We start from the raw sequence: 17,504 nt of genomic DNA on the forward strand, positions 1-17,504 counted from the left end.
AATCTCTAAATTCAGCACAACAGATTTTCAAGGGACAGTTGGAATTTCTATTTTTCCAATAAAATATTTATAACAGTCTTGAGTAGAAACATTTCAAAAGAATCTTAGAAGTGCTACTTCGATTTTAGTCTGTCTTGGCTTTCCATAACTAAGTAAATAATAGTTCTTACAAATTTTTAGCAGATGATGTTCTGAAGGTTTTTTGGGTATAGATCTTTTCTGAAAAGTTTAACTCCTCTGTTTTGGAATAGCCTAGCCAATTTTGGTTAAGACTAAGCCATGAAACTTCCTCTGTCCATATTCTTGAGGCACAGTATATTAAAGCAAGAGAATCACAGGAAATATCATGTGTGCCCATCTTTCAGTACAAATTTTCATTAATTTTATGACATTATGCATAGTAAAGGGACCCTCTTTACTCAGTGTAAAGAGTCCATTTTAGCTGTAAAATGGACTCAAATAGTTAAAGTTGACAGATTGAATAAAGGACACCAGACTTCATTTCTGTTCTCCGTTTCCTTTCCAATCTGTAGATTTTATTATTTCTCTCTGGTTACTTCACTGCATCAAATGTTAGAAAGGTCAGTAAAATCTTTTACCTATTGAAGCCAATAGTAAATAGAATTAGTAGGACACATATTTTGCCTCTCATTTAATGGAATACCTCCCTTGTAGTTATTGTTTTAAACTATTGTTGCATTACTTTTAGTTTAGGAACTTAAGCCAATCAGACCTGGCTGTTATTTATAAACTGAAGATTGAAAATCTGATGTCTATAGGAGTCAGACTTGTCTCTGAGCAAGAAAACACACATTCATTTATGTGTAGTTAACATTTTCAAAACAACATGATATACTGTAAGACTCCTAAGATGGAAAGGTAGTATAAAAATGACAGATTTCAAGAAAAGCTGTGAAATAGTTTCCCATCCATATAATTTGTCAGTGTCTCAGAAAACAGAATCTTTGCTTTTAACTGAAATGAGTGATTTTTCATCTCAGAGATGTGAAGGACAGTATTTGGTGCAGAAACGTTGACCACTCATCTAGAACATCCATTTTGGAATGGATTCTATAAAACCTTTCCTTCATTCCTATAACATGCCATTCATTATCATTAGCAGGCAAACAACTGCTGGCTCTATTTTTCTTGGCATGTACTACTCTAATTGCAAGGAAGGAAAAGTGATGTTCTCTGATTTAAGCATTAACTAAGACTTGCGAAAAGCTGGATCTTGCAAAGTCCTTGATCTATGCAAAGTTTATGAGAGGAAGGAACTATGTCCCAAACGGTGGTAATTAGGAGTTAGGCATTGCTGTCTCTGAAATCAGTGCTGAGTGCTTTTCCTTACAGAAGGAAACATGCAAGACTTTGTTTCTGTCAGGTCTTTGGACCCTGTGTGCTGTTAAATCCTGGTGGAGGACTTTCTAGCACATTAACTTGTGCATGTCGAAAGCTCCCATGTGATTGCAGGAAGTGCACTATATGGTATTCCTTTCATATAATAGATGATGATGGAGAGCAAATGTGATGGGGAACAGGTGTACTGGGGTGGGAAACTTCAATGGGAAAGGCAAAGAACAAGTTTCTTCCATATTATTTGTACAGGGAAATATTTAAGAACTTTTCTGCTAGCTGGCTCTGAGATTTCTGAAAGCCAAGCTGAGTTGTCCCCTTCTTGTTTCCCACTGATTCTTGTGGTAGCTAGTCCAGACTTGGTAGAAAGGTGGGCTGTGCAATGGACAGGTGAATGAATGAAAACAAAGATTTAATCATTAGATTTCAAAACAATATTTTTAACCAATTGGTTTAAAATGTATTTAGGATGCTTTCTGCTACCAATTAATAAAAAAAAGCCCAAAAATTTGAGGGGCTGGTGTGGGCAGCTAGGGCCTGGCGGTCGGAAGATATCGGGATGTAACGGAAAGATAGAGTCACCCCCCTCCTCCATAGTTTATGGTAATGACCCCCGTAATTAGCCAATAGCACCTAGCTGTGATGAAAGCAGATGGGAGTGACACTGTGAACTTAGGTTATAAAGCGCCAAATTCTTCAGCAATAAACACCATTTCTGACATCCATCACATTGATGTTGTGTGCAAATGGACCGAGCGGCCTGAGCTTGGCCACGGTGCCACTCCTGAACCAGGGTGTCTGCCTTGCATAAGGCAGCAAGTGGTGTCAAAACCGGGAATCAAATCCAAAAAGCGGGATCCAAATCCGGAGAGCGAGGATCGCCTGGAAACGGGAGCGGCGGTCAGGACAGCTGGACCAGACCTGGCGGGAAAGATGTTCCTGGGCCCACAAGGAGATGGAAGCGCTTGTAAAGGTCGTATTTCAATTACATAAACAATGGGGAATAGATTCTAAACTTAAAGATTTTACTCTTGCTGTTGCAAGACTTTTGCATATTGGGGTCATAGACCAACCAGTAGAAATTCTCCACCCCAAGGTGTGGGACAAATGTACCAAAGCCCTCACTAATGAAACCATGGATTCGGGCAGTGCGAAACATCTTAAGTCATGGGGGAAGGCTGTTAAAGCTCTGTGAAAAGCTATACAAGAGCAGGAAACCTGGAGGGCGGCAAAAAACTGTCTGTTGGCCACCCCGAAACTGGGGGTCGGTGCTACCACCCAGACATTACAGCCCCCAGACGAGAGCGGCTCGGCTGAGCCGAAGGGGCCACAAGAGGGCGATACATCCCCTCAATTCCCAAATCCCGATCTGCTCACAGAGAAACAGCAGTAGGAAGAAACTTTCTGGAGAGGGTTAACAGAAGAAGCCAGGGGTGCTGCGGGGAAAGCCCGGGGGGGACCACCGCCCTATGTACCCCAAGATGGCGCCGAGCTAAAAGATAAAGAGCAAGGGGAAAATATCCTAGGTGGGAACAGGGAACGAACACTGGCATTGATGAGCGAACATGGTCAGGAGGGCGAGAAAGATAAAGTACGTGAGAAAGAAAGAGAATGTGAAGCGAAAGAGATAAGGTGCGGGGGTGGTGCACAGAGGGAGAGGTAAAGGAATGTGAAGGAGATGGGAGGGGGAGGGAGCCGAGAGGGGGAAAGGAGCAGAAGGTGGAACAAAGGGAGGATCAAAGGGTGAAGTGGAGGGCGGAGTGAAGGGCGGGGAGACCCAGGAGGGAGGGAACGGCCCGCCCACAAGGGACATAGGCGGGGCCAGAGCCCAACAAAAAGGCACGGGAAACTGGAAGTAGCCAGACGGTGGAGTTCCGATTCCGACTGAGATGCTGGTGAGGACGAGTGGTCCGAGACCGACTCCTTAGAGGAGGAAACAACAAAGATAAACAAGAATATGCCCCTCCACATTAAAAAAGAACTGAGAGAGGATACTCTTCTCACAGACTGGGAAGAAATAAAAGCTGCATGTGCCAGCTGGGTCCCTTCAGCTGTGCTAGCGTTTCCAGTCTGGGTGACAGATGGGGGACAAAGAGTTCACTCACCAATAAATCCTAAACTGCAAGGCTCCAGCCTGCAACAGCTGATAAGCACAGACGGGACAATGATTACCCTATGCCTATCATTTTATAACTTCAGTGTTCCTAACGATTTTTGTGTGCAAGTTGTGATTGTTCTCAGGGTCCTGTACCACCCGAATGAGGAGTTGAACCTGCAGGCGGAGAGACTCACCTGACTTCAGAACAGAGAACTGGTGACAGGTGTGACCATAGTGATGCTGCGTAACCTGGGAGCAACTGGTGCTGCCACAGGTGTCTGTGCCCTCATGACCCAACAACAGAGTCTGTCTCAACTACAAATGACAATTGATAAAGACTTGCAGATAATTGAAAAATCTATCTCCTTTCTAGAACAGTCACTGTCCTCACTCTCTGAAGTTGTCCTGCAGAATAGACTTGAGCTAGATCTTCTGCTAATGCAGTGAGGAGGCCTCTATGCCGCCTTAAAAGAGTGTTGCTTTTATGCTGATCACACTGGAGCAGTCAGAGATTCTATGGCTGAATTGAGAGAAAGATTAGCCCAGAGAAAGAGAGATAGAGAGGCTCAACAAGGGTGGTTCAAATTGCTGTTTAACCAGTGTCCATGGCTGACTACCCTAGTGTCCACCCTGATCGGGCCAATTGTAATGATCTTATTGGTGTTAATTTTTGGACCGTGTGTTTTAAATAAGCTTGTGTCTTTTGTCAAGAGCTGACTAGAGAGAGTCAACATCCTGTTTGTAGAAAGACAGCAGATGCCCTGAGAATGCACTCGGTCACCGTGTGTGGCTTATGTTTGTTAATGAAAAACTGCGGTGTCTGTAAGTTTTAATCCTTTTAGTTAAGTATAGTGCACCTTATATTTTACTCAAGTCTATGATATCTATTTTTAAAACTTTTCATAATATAGATAAGCTAGATAAAATGTTTAAAGGCAGATATACATAAAATAACTTTAGAACTTTCAAGAGTAATACACCTTATTTTCTAGCAAATTTAGTTAGGCATAAGGGGGAGGGGAAAATGTGGGCAGCTAGGGCCTGGCGGTCGGAAGATATCGGGATGTAACGGAAAGATAGAGTCACCCCCCTCCTCCATAGTTTATGGTAATGACCCCCGTAATTAGCCAATAGCACCTAGCTGTGATGAAAGCAGATGGAAGTGACACTGTGAAGCTAGGTTATAAAGTGTCAAATACTTCAGCAATAAACGCCATTTCTGACATCCATCACATTGATGTTGTGTGCAAATGGACCGAGTGGCCTGAGCTTGGCCACGGTGCCACTCCTGAACCAGGGTGTCTGCCTTGCATAAGGCAGCAGGCTGGAGGTTTGAGATATTCTTTAAGCAGTCACTAAATAATGTATAAAACCACATTAACACAATTTAAAACCCTTTAAAATAAAAACTATCCTCTCTTATGTGCTCCAAAGTGCTGCTTTAGGTTTTTAATTGTTCTGTGAACTGCTAAAATCTTACTTGTCAAAAGTTCTCTGATTATCTTCCAGTGATAATCCTACTGTTGCCATCAAATCTAAATGATTGTGAATGTGAATGCACAGCTCTGCCAATTAAACAAGTGTTGTAATTCTCTGTCTGATCATTCTTAGTTGTATGAGCTCTTCAGCAGGTATTTCCAAGAAGGTAATGTCTACATAGCTCTTGGTGGCAAGGTTTGCAATGGGACTTACCAAACTGTAGCTAGGTCGCCCTTCTCTGTTGGCTCAGTCAAAAGGCTTTCCTGGAAACTAGAAATAGTTTTCTGTGTAAAAAATGCTCTGAGTGACACAGAGATTAGGTAGTTAAGAAGGAAGAATTAAGTGCTCCTTCAGACTGTGGTTAGTGAGAAACTTCAAGAACCTTTGAATTATATGAGTCAGTGAATTATATATTGCTCAATGATGTCTGAAATATTAGATGTCTTTTTTCCACATTTCTAAAGTGGCAGCTCTCTACTGTCAAAATCTAATAAGAACAGGCTCTCAGTCTGCCTTTTTTGCTTCTTCCCTTCATATTGGAAAGTTTTGAATAAATATCCTGCAAAATTTGAATGACGTTGCAGACACAACAGTATACGAACAAATGGATGATTTTGGGTTTAACACACTGTTGGTGTAGTTCTTGTCCAAAGGTTTGAAAATATTATACCTACCTCCATTCACAAATCTACAATGTGCTTTAGCAAGAAACCTGTTCTGATTTGGAAACAAGTTGGCAGTTGTTAAACATTTTGCCTTTGTTTATGACTCAGAAAAATAGCAATGAAGGCATAGAATAAAGGCTCAAAAATAAATTAGAAATTAATGGCTAAAGTTAATAGAACCAATGAAACTTCTGTCTCACTAACCTAATGTTTAGATAACCAAGGTGTTTGAGTGACAACGATAGCTATAGTTTGTTGACTATAGCTAGTCAGAGGGCAAACTTGGGAGAAAAATTAAGTGTAGCTGTGCATTAGAAAGTAGAGAAATCCTCATGAACCAGTGTTTAATGATATACATTGGCATCACTTTTATATAACATTGTCATGGTTGTGGCCGGGACACAGTTAATGTTTGGAGTAGACAACAGAGGGGCATGGTCAGAAAGCAGGACATCAGTGGCATCCTAAATTTTATCAGTTATAGAAAGTTACTTTCCACACACTTATGGGGATACTTGGAAAAGGGCTGTCTGGTGTTAGCAAACCAGGGAGTGAATTTCTGCTGTAAATGTTACCACATCTATTTTCTCTCAAGCTCTCCTAAGATTTGCAATTGCTTTTAGTGCTGTGACTGTCTTTTACTTAAAGGAAAACATTTATATATGTATGCACCCAAAATAGACTTGAAAGCAGATCCTGAAACTGTGATTTATGTCTCTTTACAAGGAAGAAAAGCTGTTTCTGCAGCCAACCAGTTCCATTCTTCTGCTGAGAAAGGTTAGAGGAGATTATCTTTGCTGTTCCTTTCAGGCTGGTATTCTGTGACTCATTTTATTCAGGGTCATTATATATACAAAAATAGAAGATAGGGCTATATGCCAATAACCAAACTGTTTTTTAAGCCTTTCTAGAGCTTTGGTACTTTCCTCCTCCCAGCTCCAGCAAAATATACCTTTGCTGGATATACCTTTCAGAAGCTTGCACATAAAACTAAGAAAAGGAGCTCTGAATAACACCCAAGATAACTCAGACTTTTGTTCAGTACCTATAGTAGCTAATCTTAGTAAAATCACTTGGCTGAAGTGTGGTTTGTCTATAGTTTTTACTGCTCTTTTTAGCTCTACCTGAAGAAAGAGAATTTCAGCTTACAGACCAATATTTCTTTCAATGACATGAAATATAGGGAGGAGTGGAATTACTGCTTCCATAAATCATGGCTGATGATTCCAAAACTGTTTTTGAAGTCTAGGCCTTCAGAGGTACATTATCAGAAAACTGCAATGCTAAGCTCTCAGATGCATGGTATTATCTGACATCTGGCCTTCTACAAATTCCATGAACTTTGATTTAAAAGGATGTAGACGGGTAATGTTTCAGTTTAAAAACTTTTAAATTTTCAGATTTTTAGTGCCTTGAAAATGTACTTTGTCCCCTATTGATCTCATCCTTTTCCAGGCAGCAACATTTATTTGTTTTCCTGTCTCTTAAATGTAACAGAATCCAGGCAAGACTCTTTTTATTTAACAACTTCCATTTAAATAATACTTTAGTATCTTCCTACAGCAGTATATTCAAATGATGTTAGCACAGCTCTGAGGATATTATTCAGCAGTGTGCTGTTGAAGTGAGAAGAGGACATAATATATTATTTGTGTGCAAACCACTGAAAAAAAAGAATTCTTATTACTTTGATCCTATTTTAAACAGATTTTTTTGATGGAAAGTTTTGAAGTATCTTTGAAAATAAAAAACAGCTTAAACTAGTTTAAACTGGAGGTGTTTAGCCTGGAGAAAAGGAGGTTCAGAAGTGACCTCATCACTCTCTATAAATCCCTGAAAGGAGACTGTAGTCAGGTGGGAGTTGACCACTTCTTCCAAGCAGCAAAAGGACAAAAGGACAGGGCCTCAAGCTGCATCAGGGCAGGTTCACGTTTGATATGAGGAAGAATTTCTTCACAGAAGGGGTTGCTAAGCATTGGAATGGGCTGCCATTCCAGGGAGAAGGTGGGGCCACCATCCCTGGAGATGTTCAATAAATTCCTGGACTTGGCACTTGATGTCAAGGTCTAGTTGACAAGGTGGTGTCTGGCCAAAGGTTGGACTCCACGCTTTCAGAGGTCTTTTCCAACCTACACGATTTTGCGGTTCTATAAACTAAAATTATTAAAATTAGGAAAACTGTGATTAATTTTGTAAACCTATACGGAGGGATTATGACTTCTAGAGATAGCTCATTTTAAACTTAGTTCCATGTCCATTTCCAGATGCCCGCGAAAAATACTATGTACATTTGTGTGTATTTCTAAATATTTAGGCTTTATTCAGCATAGCTAAAGCTAAAAGATAGTGCTACTCTCTGCAGCTTGAAATTTGTGCCTTTGGTGACTTGGAAAGTGTATGCAGGAAACTGCAACAAAGAGAAAAGTTATGATAGCTCAAATTTGCTTGTCACCTCTACACCATGAGTCATTATGGGCACAGAAAGTCCAGTTTATGTGCTGTGCTAAGCAGTATCACCCCTCAACATCCCTAGTGAGCTCTAAATTTCTTTCCCCCTGCAATTGCAAGTGGATATGGAGAAAGTTTGTCTCATCAAAATGAAATCCAGGATAGCATGAATACCATGCAACGTATCACTTAAAATAGTTCAAATTACACTGAAGGTACATGGTAATGACACTGATGTACTTAAATATTTCTGACCATATATATGGTCAGAAAACTTCTTTTATTTCTTTTAAGCTAGTGAAGAAAATCAGTTTCCTTCTTGTGAGATCTGCGAAAGACTTAATTTCTTATTTTAAAACCAATCCTCAAGTGTCACCATCAGACACGAAATGATTTACACAGATACTCCTCGATGTATGGTAAAAGAAGAAGCAGCAGCTTTATTCTGTCATTTCAGTATTTATAGATTCTCAACAATGACCAGGGATTGGATAGTTAGGTTACCACCTTCCCAACCACACTGGTCGTAAGAAATGTCCATCAAAAGACATATCTTTAATGGAATGTATAAACATCCATGGTTATAGTTACTTTCCTGGGAAAGTGTTTAGAAACTATGAAAACAATGTCAGAAAGCTTGATTTTCAGGGCAACATCTCACCCTTTTTGTCTTTTCAAAAAGAAAAAAGAAAAGAAAAATGAACAGAGGAAACAAACAGTATCTTAACCAATCAAAAGAAAAATAACAGAGAAAACACAATGTTCCAGACAATCAGAGGGCTTTTAGTTTCAGGGTGATAGCTCACCCTTTCTCCATTAGAAAAATAAAAATGAAAACATGTTTGGTATCAGTGTCTGCTTGTGGATGGGCCATCAGGGTGATCACTCATGTTATCTGCATCTGAATCATCATCCAATGGCCCATCCATTGGATGACTTTCAATTTGGTCATGGTCTCCAACCTACTTGTCAGCCGGATGCTGCCTCTGTAGTTGCAGGTCAGGACAAACGCACCCAGTGCACCCCAGTATCTGTGGATACACATGCATACCCTCGCCCCAAAGCGATAAGGTCAAAGGGACCTTCCCACTGCTTGGTGACCAAATTCCTCACTCGAACCTTCTCTTGAGGCTGAGGTGTCTCATCCAAAGCCTGCAATGAAAGGTGATGATTCAACATGACCAGGTTATCAGAGTCCTGCAGCACTGTGAGGTGATTGAGGGTATATAAAGCTTTCTCCAACCAACTGTGTGGGGTCTCACCCTGCATTCCCCATTTCTGCTTCTGTAGAACTTGCTTTAGTATACCATGAACACGTTCCATAATAGCTTGCCCTGTCGGAGAATGAGGGATACTGAACTTGTGTGACACACCCCACAACTGCAGGAGCTGCCACACCTTCTGAGAGGTGTAAACAGGACCATTATCGGTCTTCACAGCAGAAAGTATGCCTAAAATGGCAAAGGCCTGCCTCCAGTGGGCGATGACATTGCAGGTCTTTTCTTCTGTGTGAGCGGAAGCCCACACTGAAGAGGAGAAGGTGTCCACACTGACGTGCACATACCAGAGCTGACTGAACTCGGCAACTTGGGTGATATCCATCTGCCAAAGCTCCAAGGCCCTAAGGCCCCTGGGGTTTATCCCTGCCGGCAAAGGCACAGCAAGCACATGACAGTCGTCACAAGACTCAACAGTGTCATGGTCCTCAGCTGACGTCAACTGGAACTGCTTCTGAAAGTATGTGTGTTCTGGTGGAAAAAAACACACAATGCTTTGGCCTGCTTGAGCGTGTCAGGCTGAGGTGCAACCCACGCTGGGTTAGCCAACTTTTCAGCCCTTGAGTTACCTTCTGCAATTAACCCCGGTAAATTAGTATGACTCCTCACATGCAGAACGTAGTAAGGATGCACCTGGGCCTGAATGGCACATCACAGAGTCTTCAGTAAATGAAACAACGCAGGACTGCAGAACTCCTTCAAAACCGAATGATCCAGCCACTGGGCTATGTTGGCCACATAGGCGGAATCCATGACCAGGTTGAAAGGCTTCTGGGAAAATTTCTGAAATGCCATGACAGCAGTCTGTAATTCCACCAATTGCGCTGACCCATCCTCATGACTTTCCAAAACGTGCCACTCAGATCCATCCTTCCAGGTAGCAATGGCCTTCCCAGTCCTCCTTGAACCGTCAGTAAAGACGGTGGGTCCTGTCACAGGTTCCTGACTATTTTTGGGCCACAAAGAAATTTCAGTGAATTTTGCTACTTGCAATAGTTGATAGCTGGAAAGATGATAGATGATCTGCCCAGAAAAGTTCTCCAGAGCACTTTGCAAGGAAATGCGGTTTGCAAAGCTCCAGTCAAAGTCCTCCCACGGCACCGGGAGCACATTCTTTGAGGGATCTGCACACATCAATTACAAACACTGTTGCCGACATCTGACAATCAAGAGAGCTATCAGCTCAAACAATGCAGTTGCCTTCTTCTGTGGCTGATGGGGCAGGACGACCCATTCCAGGACATGCAAGAGATCGGACCACTCATCATTCCATTGGCCAATGATACCTGTGGGATGCAAATCTGGAGTGGTAATGAAAACAGCAACATCAATGGAAGGATCAATGCGATAAACCTGACGAGCAGAAACTGCTCACTGAACCTCCTCCAGCACCTGTTGTGCCTCTGGAGCCATAGTCTGAGGTGACTTCAAATCAGAGTCCCCCTTCAACAGATCAAACAAGGGAGACAGGTGTGCCGTGTGTCATGGTTTAAAAGCATTAGCTAAAAAAAATCACTAGAAAACTTACTCATTTCTTGCTGTGAGAAATGGAACAGAACAAGAGCAAACCAGGCTTAAAACTTAAAAGGAGCAAAGAAAGTTTATTAACAAAACTACAAGAATAAGGAACCAGAATAAAACTTCCAGAAACCCTCTTTCCCCACTACCCAACCATTCCCTTGTTCACATGACAACACAGAGACAAAAAAAACCTGGTGATTAAAACAGTCCCAACTTTGCTATAGTCTTTCCATCAGTCTTTGTAGAGGAAAAGAAGTTCTATTTGTCAATCTATGGAGTTTTTCACAAGAAAAACATTTTCTTGTTTTTCATGGTTTTCTATTTCTCTGATGCCAGCCACCCGGAAAACTCTGCCATAAGTTCTTTCCTCCCATTTCACACCACTCTGAGGTGTATTCGTGGGCCATAGGTCAAGGGGTGTCATTTTAAGGATGAGTTATTCAAAGGCAAAAGTTATCTTCATCTGTCTTTGTGATCATTTCTGGAAACAGAAGTTTTCTCTTTGTCTCTTAAGGGCCACAAATCTTCAATAACTCTCACTTCTCTTTTCCTGTTCCAGCATCTCATGTGATCACAACTACTTCACCATTTGCTTAGATCCACACTTTGAAATACTCCATTTCCCCACAAAATACTCTGTCATGAATTAAAGGAGTTTTTTTCAGAACACTTTTGTCCATCTCCATAGTTTTAGAAAAAGAATATTTCAGCTTATTAAAGCATCTCCTTATTTCTCTCCCCCATCTGAAGCTTAATTCCTTTCTTCACTGTCTTTGATAGTTTATGGTGTCTCTTTACATGTTGATCACTCTCTTTTCCCCTCTCTCTGGAAAAAGGATTAAAGTGCAAGTCTCATCTGGGTAGTGAAAGGGTTAAAATCTTGCCCAGGCCTTGTGGATGGTCTTGTGATCTCTGCTGGAGCTGGAGCTGTCTGCGATGGAAGATTTTCCATGGCTACTCTGGCAGAGTGTGGCCACTGTCTCAGCACTCTGCAGGTCAGTGGCTTTCTCTCCCCTTACTCAGCAGTCTCTGGTGAAACTCAGCAGCAGCAGAAACTGTAGTCGAGCCAGGGTCTGGCCTGGCCCAGCAGACTCACTGTACAAGGACCAGTGAGCCCTCTGGGAAGGGGCTCCTGTCACTTCACAGTCTCCATCGTCCCTGGAACCCGCAGAACTCTGGCCAGCCCTGCTCCCTCCATGGCCTTGTCCAGCCTGGGGGAAAGGAAGGAGGCTGAACTGGAGCCCTGTTACCTCTTCAAAGCCAGAAACCAAAGAGAGCCAGAAATTCTCGAGCTTACATCTTAAGGTGGTGGTCACAGGCTGATCTCACTTTTCAATGGTCAAAACTACTGTCAGTTCTCAGAAATGGCCAGTTATTGGCCAGGAGAAAAACTCCCATCAGCCTCCAACAGCCTTAGCTTCCTTAGGTGTTTCCCTTTGTTTCTTAAAAGCCAATCCATCACACCGTGGTCAGTCCCAAATAGGAACGCAACCAAGTGATGACACCCACTAATTTCTGAACATCATTCAGTGTCTTTACAGAATGCACAAACTGCACCTCTTGATGTTGGACTGTTTGTTCCAAAATTTTGACCCCCAAATACTTCCAAGGAGGCTGACACTGAACCTTTTCTGAAGCTACTTGCAGCCCATGAGAATGCTGATCAGCTGAGGCTGTATCTCCAGCAGTTCATCCTGGGTGGCCACAGCCACTAAAATGTCATCCATATAATGACAGACATGAGCATCAGGAAACTGCTGGCGAACTCCAGACAGGAGTTGCCATTGACAAATGGCAGGCAAATTCCACATTCCTTGTGGCAAAACCCTCCATTGATATCTCTGTGGGGGCTCAGCATTGTTGATAGTTGGCACTGAGAAGGCAAATTTTGGTCTGTCATCAGGATGCAAAGGAATCGTAAAAAAACAATCCTTCAGATCCACGATGAGGGCTGGCCAACCAGTGGGAAGCATGGTGGGTGACGGCATGACAACCTGAAATGTCCCCATGCTTTCCATCATAGCATTAACTTTCTGGAGGTCTTGTAGCAACCTCCATTTCCCAGACTTCTTCTTGATACAGAAAACAGGAGTGTTCCAGGGACTGGTCAAAGGCTCCAGATGACCCTTGTCCAACTGTTCTTGCACCAAATCATGGGGGGTGACCAGTTTATCATGAGGGTGGGGCCACTGGTTCTCTGAAACAAGTTTATCCACCAGCCACCATATAGGAGGCGCTGGACAGTCTGCACCCTCCAGCACAGTGGCCCCCATCAAAAATCCATCCCCATACGCGCTCCCCATGCAGCCAGAACATCCCTCCCCCAGAGAGTTATCTGTGGGGCACGTAACGAATGGCCAAATCATGGCTGTGTCTCCCTCTGGGTTCACGATGGACATGGGCCTCCGGCTCACATAGCATTGTGCTGCTCCTGGCAACCCCACGACAGACGTCCGCACTGGTTCCAAGGGCTACTCCAGGGGCCAGTCAGCAAACCTGATAATCATGATGTCCACTCCAGTGTCAAGAAGCCCACAGAGGCTAACCTCTGGTGGTGTCTCACCAGGGATGGACAGGGTGCAGACCTGTTCAGGATGTTCCTTGGCTGTCAGGACAGCAGTCCAGTGAGCCTGAGGCAGCCCAGTGGACCCAGAGCTGGTTCTCAGCCCTGCAAACACAAGACTTAAAAGGCACAAGTTGAGCAAGCCTGCAGGGATAGTGGCAGGGGAGGTGAGCATGGAAACCATGGCATAAATCCACCTTGTGAAATCTGAATTGATGACTCCCAGGTGCACCACAATGCCCTGAGCAGTGGTACTGGATCTCCCCACAAGAAGAACCCACTCATGCCCTCACCCCCCAGACCAAAAGCATCCAAAGGAACCCTGTGCATCCTGCAAGAGTCCAAGACAACTGTGTCTGCCATGCAGACATCAAGACCCGCTGAGCCGGAGGTGCTGGCTATGAGCTGGCCAAGCAAACCTCCATCGGCTCCAGGGTGTGAAGAGAGGTTTGTGTCTGAGCGTGTCTCTCCGTCACACTCTGTTTCCCATTTCCTGAGCCCAGCAGAGGCTGACCAGTGGCATGAACCTTTGCCTTGCACACACTCGCTGCATGATTTGGCCTACCATACTGTGCACAGAAAAACAAGGGAGTAGAGACCCCCGTCACTTTCTTTTTCTGCTTCTTGCTGGCCTGAGCAATCCCCTGTCGCCACTGTCCACCCTGTCCCTTCACTGAAGTTGGCCGCAGCACAGCAGCCATGGTAGGGGGCTTCTCAGCAGCAACACCTGCCTCTACACAAGCCTGTTCCATCTGCAGCAGCAAGTGATCACCAGGAAGCATCCCAATGATCCTCCGACACACGGCATTACAATTAGACCTTGAGAGGTTTTTGAGCACAATCTGTCTCACCTTGTGATCCTGCACCTGCCTCTCCACAGAAGCAGACAGCCAATTCACAAATCTCAGAAAAGACTCGTCACGCCACTGGATAACAGTCACAAAAGGCTCCTTCGGGGCGGCCAATTCTATGGTCTGCACTAATGGTGCCATGCCCATCTCTTTGCATTGCTCAAGCACCATAGGGTCAAGGCCAACCTGCCTACAAATGTCAGCAAAGCCATCTTTGCCGAGCAAAGCATCAGAACCAAGCACCTGCCTGGGATCCCGCTGACCCAAGGCAGTATTCTGCTGCACCACTCAACAGGCCCTCTGAGCCCATTGGGATACGAAAAAGTCATATTCTACCAGCTGAAAAAGAACACAGGCTGAACTCCAGATATCATAAGGTACTAGGACATCACCAACAAGGCCCCGAAGAGCCTTCATAACTTCATTCGACCCTAACCCATGTTTCTCATCCATCTCCCAGAGGTTTACCAAAGCTTTCCAGGATAATGGCTGATAGGTCCTCTGAGTCACATGCTGAAGCACAGGGAATACCTGATAACCCTCCGGAGGAACAGTCTTGCCTGCCGTGTCCTGTCTCACAGAGTCCCCCGAGACAAAGCCAGGCATTTGGCTGGAAGACATCGCAACAGCGCTCAGCGTCAGAGCCACCGTAGCACCAGCAGAATCAGAGGACCCATCCCTGATGTCCAGGGGGCTATGTTCAGAAGCATGACCAGCCACCTCATCAACCTTGGCTCTCACCGCCTCCCAAAATCACACCTGGTCTTGCAGTCGTATGGTTGTCTGGCCAGGAGGCAAAGTCCACAGGCCAGCTGAAGAAGCCCCACCAGCCCTGGGACCTTTGCCCCTGGGGGCCACTGGCTTCATGACAGCAGTATCTTGGCACCGCCTGTGCCAATAGTAAATAATGCAGGGTCCGGACCTGCCACGGCCATCCTGGCTACAGGAGACAGAAGGGGAGACCCCATTCCACCTGCAGGCTAGGGCATCACCCAGGAACCTGAGGCAAAGTGGGGTGGAGTCAGCTTGGGGTGGTCCACCCCCAAAGCAGGAGATGGAGGCTCGCGGAGCCACGGCACCTCCCTGTCCCGCTGCCAGGGGTTGTCCTGGGCTCGTGGGAGGGGAAACCCACATCACGGGACCCACAGCAGCCAGTCCAGCATCCGCGCTGCACATGGCTCTACAGCCGCTCTACACAGAGCAACACAGGCACCCCGCCCACTGGGACAGGAGCCGAGAAACTGTCACCCAAACCTCCGCCCTCCGGGACAGCGCTTGTTGAGCATGCGCAGCAGCCGGCGTGGAGCCCGCCCCATCCCCCCGCCCCCAACTCCTGTGGGGTACGGCACAGCCCAGTCACACCAAGAGCATCGAACCTTCCCCTGCACCTCTTCCAGGGGCTGTGCAGACCCTTGTTCAGGCAGCTCCACGGCGCTCTGCACTGGAAACGCACAGAGAAGGCGACCCCGCCCTGGGCTTTTGCCGCCTGGGCACTGGGTGAGGCGGGGCCATGCCCATCTGCTCCATGGAACCCCCAATGGCCCAATGGCCGGGACCCAGCTTGCTGCGGCCCCCAGCAACCCCGGGGGAGCCAACCTCAGAACCTGAGCCACAGCCTACTCCCAGCCCCGCATCACGGGAGGAGAGAGAAAACTCCACCCTGCTCCCAAGGCTGGAATCCAAGCCGTCCTCATCATCCAGGTCAGAGAAAACAGCCACAGAACTGGCCGAAGAGGATGCACAGCTGTTCAGAGCGCAGTCACACTGCCGCCAGATCACCAGAAGCCGAGCCATGTCAGCATCATATGCCACGGACATTGCCTGAATCAGGGAATCACCTAACGCATCCCAAGCTGGCTTCGAAAAAAACGTCTCAACCACAGGAAAAAAACCCTTTAGCTCTGCCATAAGCCTACAACCGCTGAAAATCAGCATCTGAAACATCAATCTGCTTCCAATTGAATACAGCGTGCCAAAACCCCACAACCGATGCCTCCATCGGCAACAATCCAAAGGTAGCCATGGCTCAGGACTGACCAATGACACCGCTACCATCACCTGCAATACCTGTCAAAGGTCACCAGATGTCACTGTCGGACGCAAAATTATTTACACAGACACCACTCGATGTATGGTAGAGGAAGAAGAAGCTTTATTCTGTCGTTTCAGTATTTATAGATTCTCGACAATGACCAGGGATTGGATAGTCAGGTTAACACCTTCCCAACCACACTGGTTGTAAGAAACATCCATCAAAAGACATATCTTTAATGGAATGTATAAACATCTATGGTTATAGTTACTTTCCTGGGAAAGTGTTTAGAAACTATGAAAACAATGTTAGAAAGCTTGATTTTCAGGGTGACACTCAAAGTCCTCTCTCATTATGCAGCTGTTAATTTTTGTTTAGAGCACTTATGTAGGAGGTCAGGCCTTGAATTCATTTTCTTCTTTCTGAGATAGTTCTGTAACTCTGGGAAAGAATAATGTCTTTGGTCATTCTCAGGAAAGCATAGGATCAAAAGAGAGGACCAGAAAAACCGTGTCTGTATCAATGGCCAGTGGTTAGGGCATTTAAATGATCAGGGAGCTCAATGGGGAAGAAGAGTGGGCTTCAGTTGCTCTGCTTGGTATTGTACCTGGTACAGTTCACAGAATCACTTTGCAAGCCCACTCATGCAAAATGGAATGGAGTCATGATAGTGATGCTAAAGTGACTTTTTTTTTATTAATAGAATCATGCCGTGAGAAAATCTGCTAATCCTTGGGCAATTTAGGTAGAGGATTTTCTCTTGCATTTTTAGATTTGTCAACATTATCAGACTGGCAGTTCTGGGCTGAGCAAGGATACAATGCTAGATAGTCAGGAAAAGTTGATTTTGTTGATGAAAAGCTCAACATGAGGCATCAATGTGCACTTGCAGCCCAGAAATCCAAACGTATCCTGGACTGCATTCAAAGCAGTGTGGGCAACAGGGGAGGGAGGGCATTCTGCCCCTCTGCTCTGTTCTGGTGAGACTCCACCTGCAGTGCTGCATCCAGCTCTGGGCCCCCTCCATGGACATGGACCTTCTGGAGCAAGTCCAGAGGAGGTCCAGGTGTTACAGGCAAAGCAACAAGCATACACCAGGTAATATTTTACAAAGAAGATTCCTTTCCTTTTGAGGATAAAAACAGCTTGGAAAATTACTGTGAATTTTATATGGGAGAGAATTATTAAGTTAAACCAACATCCTTATATATTTC

Source organism: Cyanistes caeruleus, chromosome 5 (assembly GCF_971803275.1).
Source record: "Cyanistes caeruleus chromosome 5, bCyaCae1.hap1.1, whole genome shotgun sequence".
Classification (NCBI taxonomy): Eukaryota; Metazoa; Chordata; class Aves; order Passeriformes; family Paridae; genus Cyanistes; species Cyanistes caeruleus.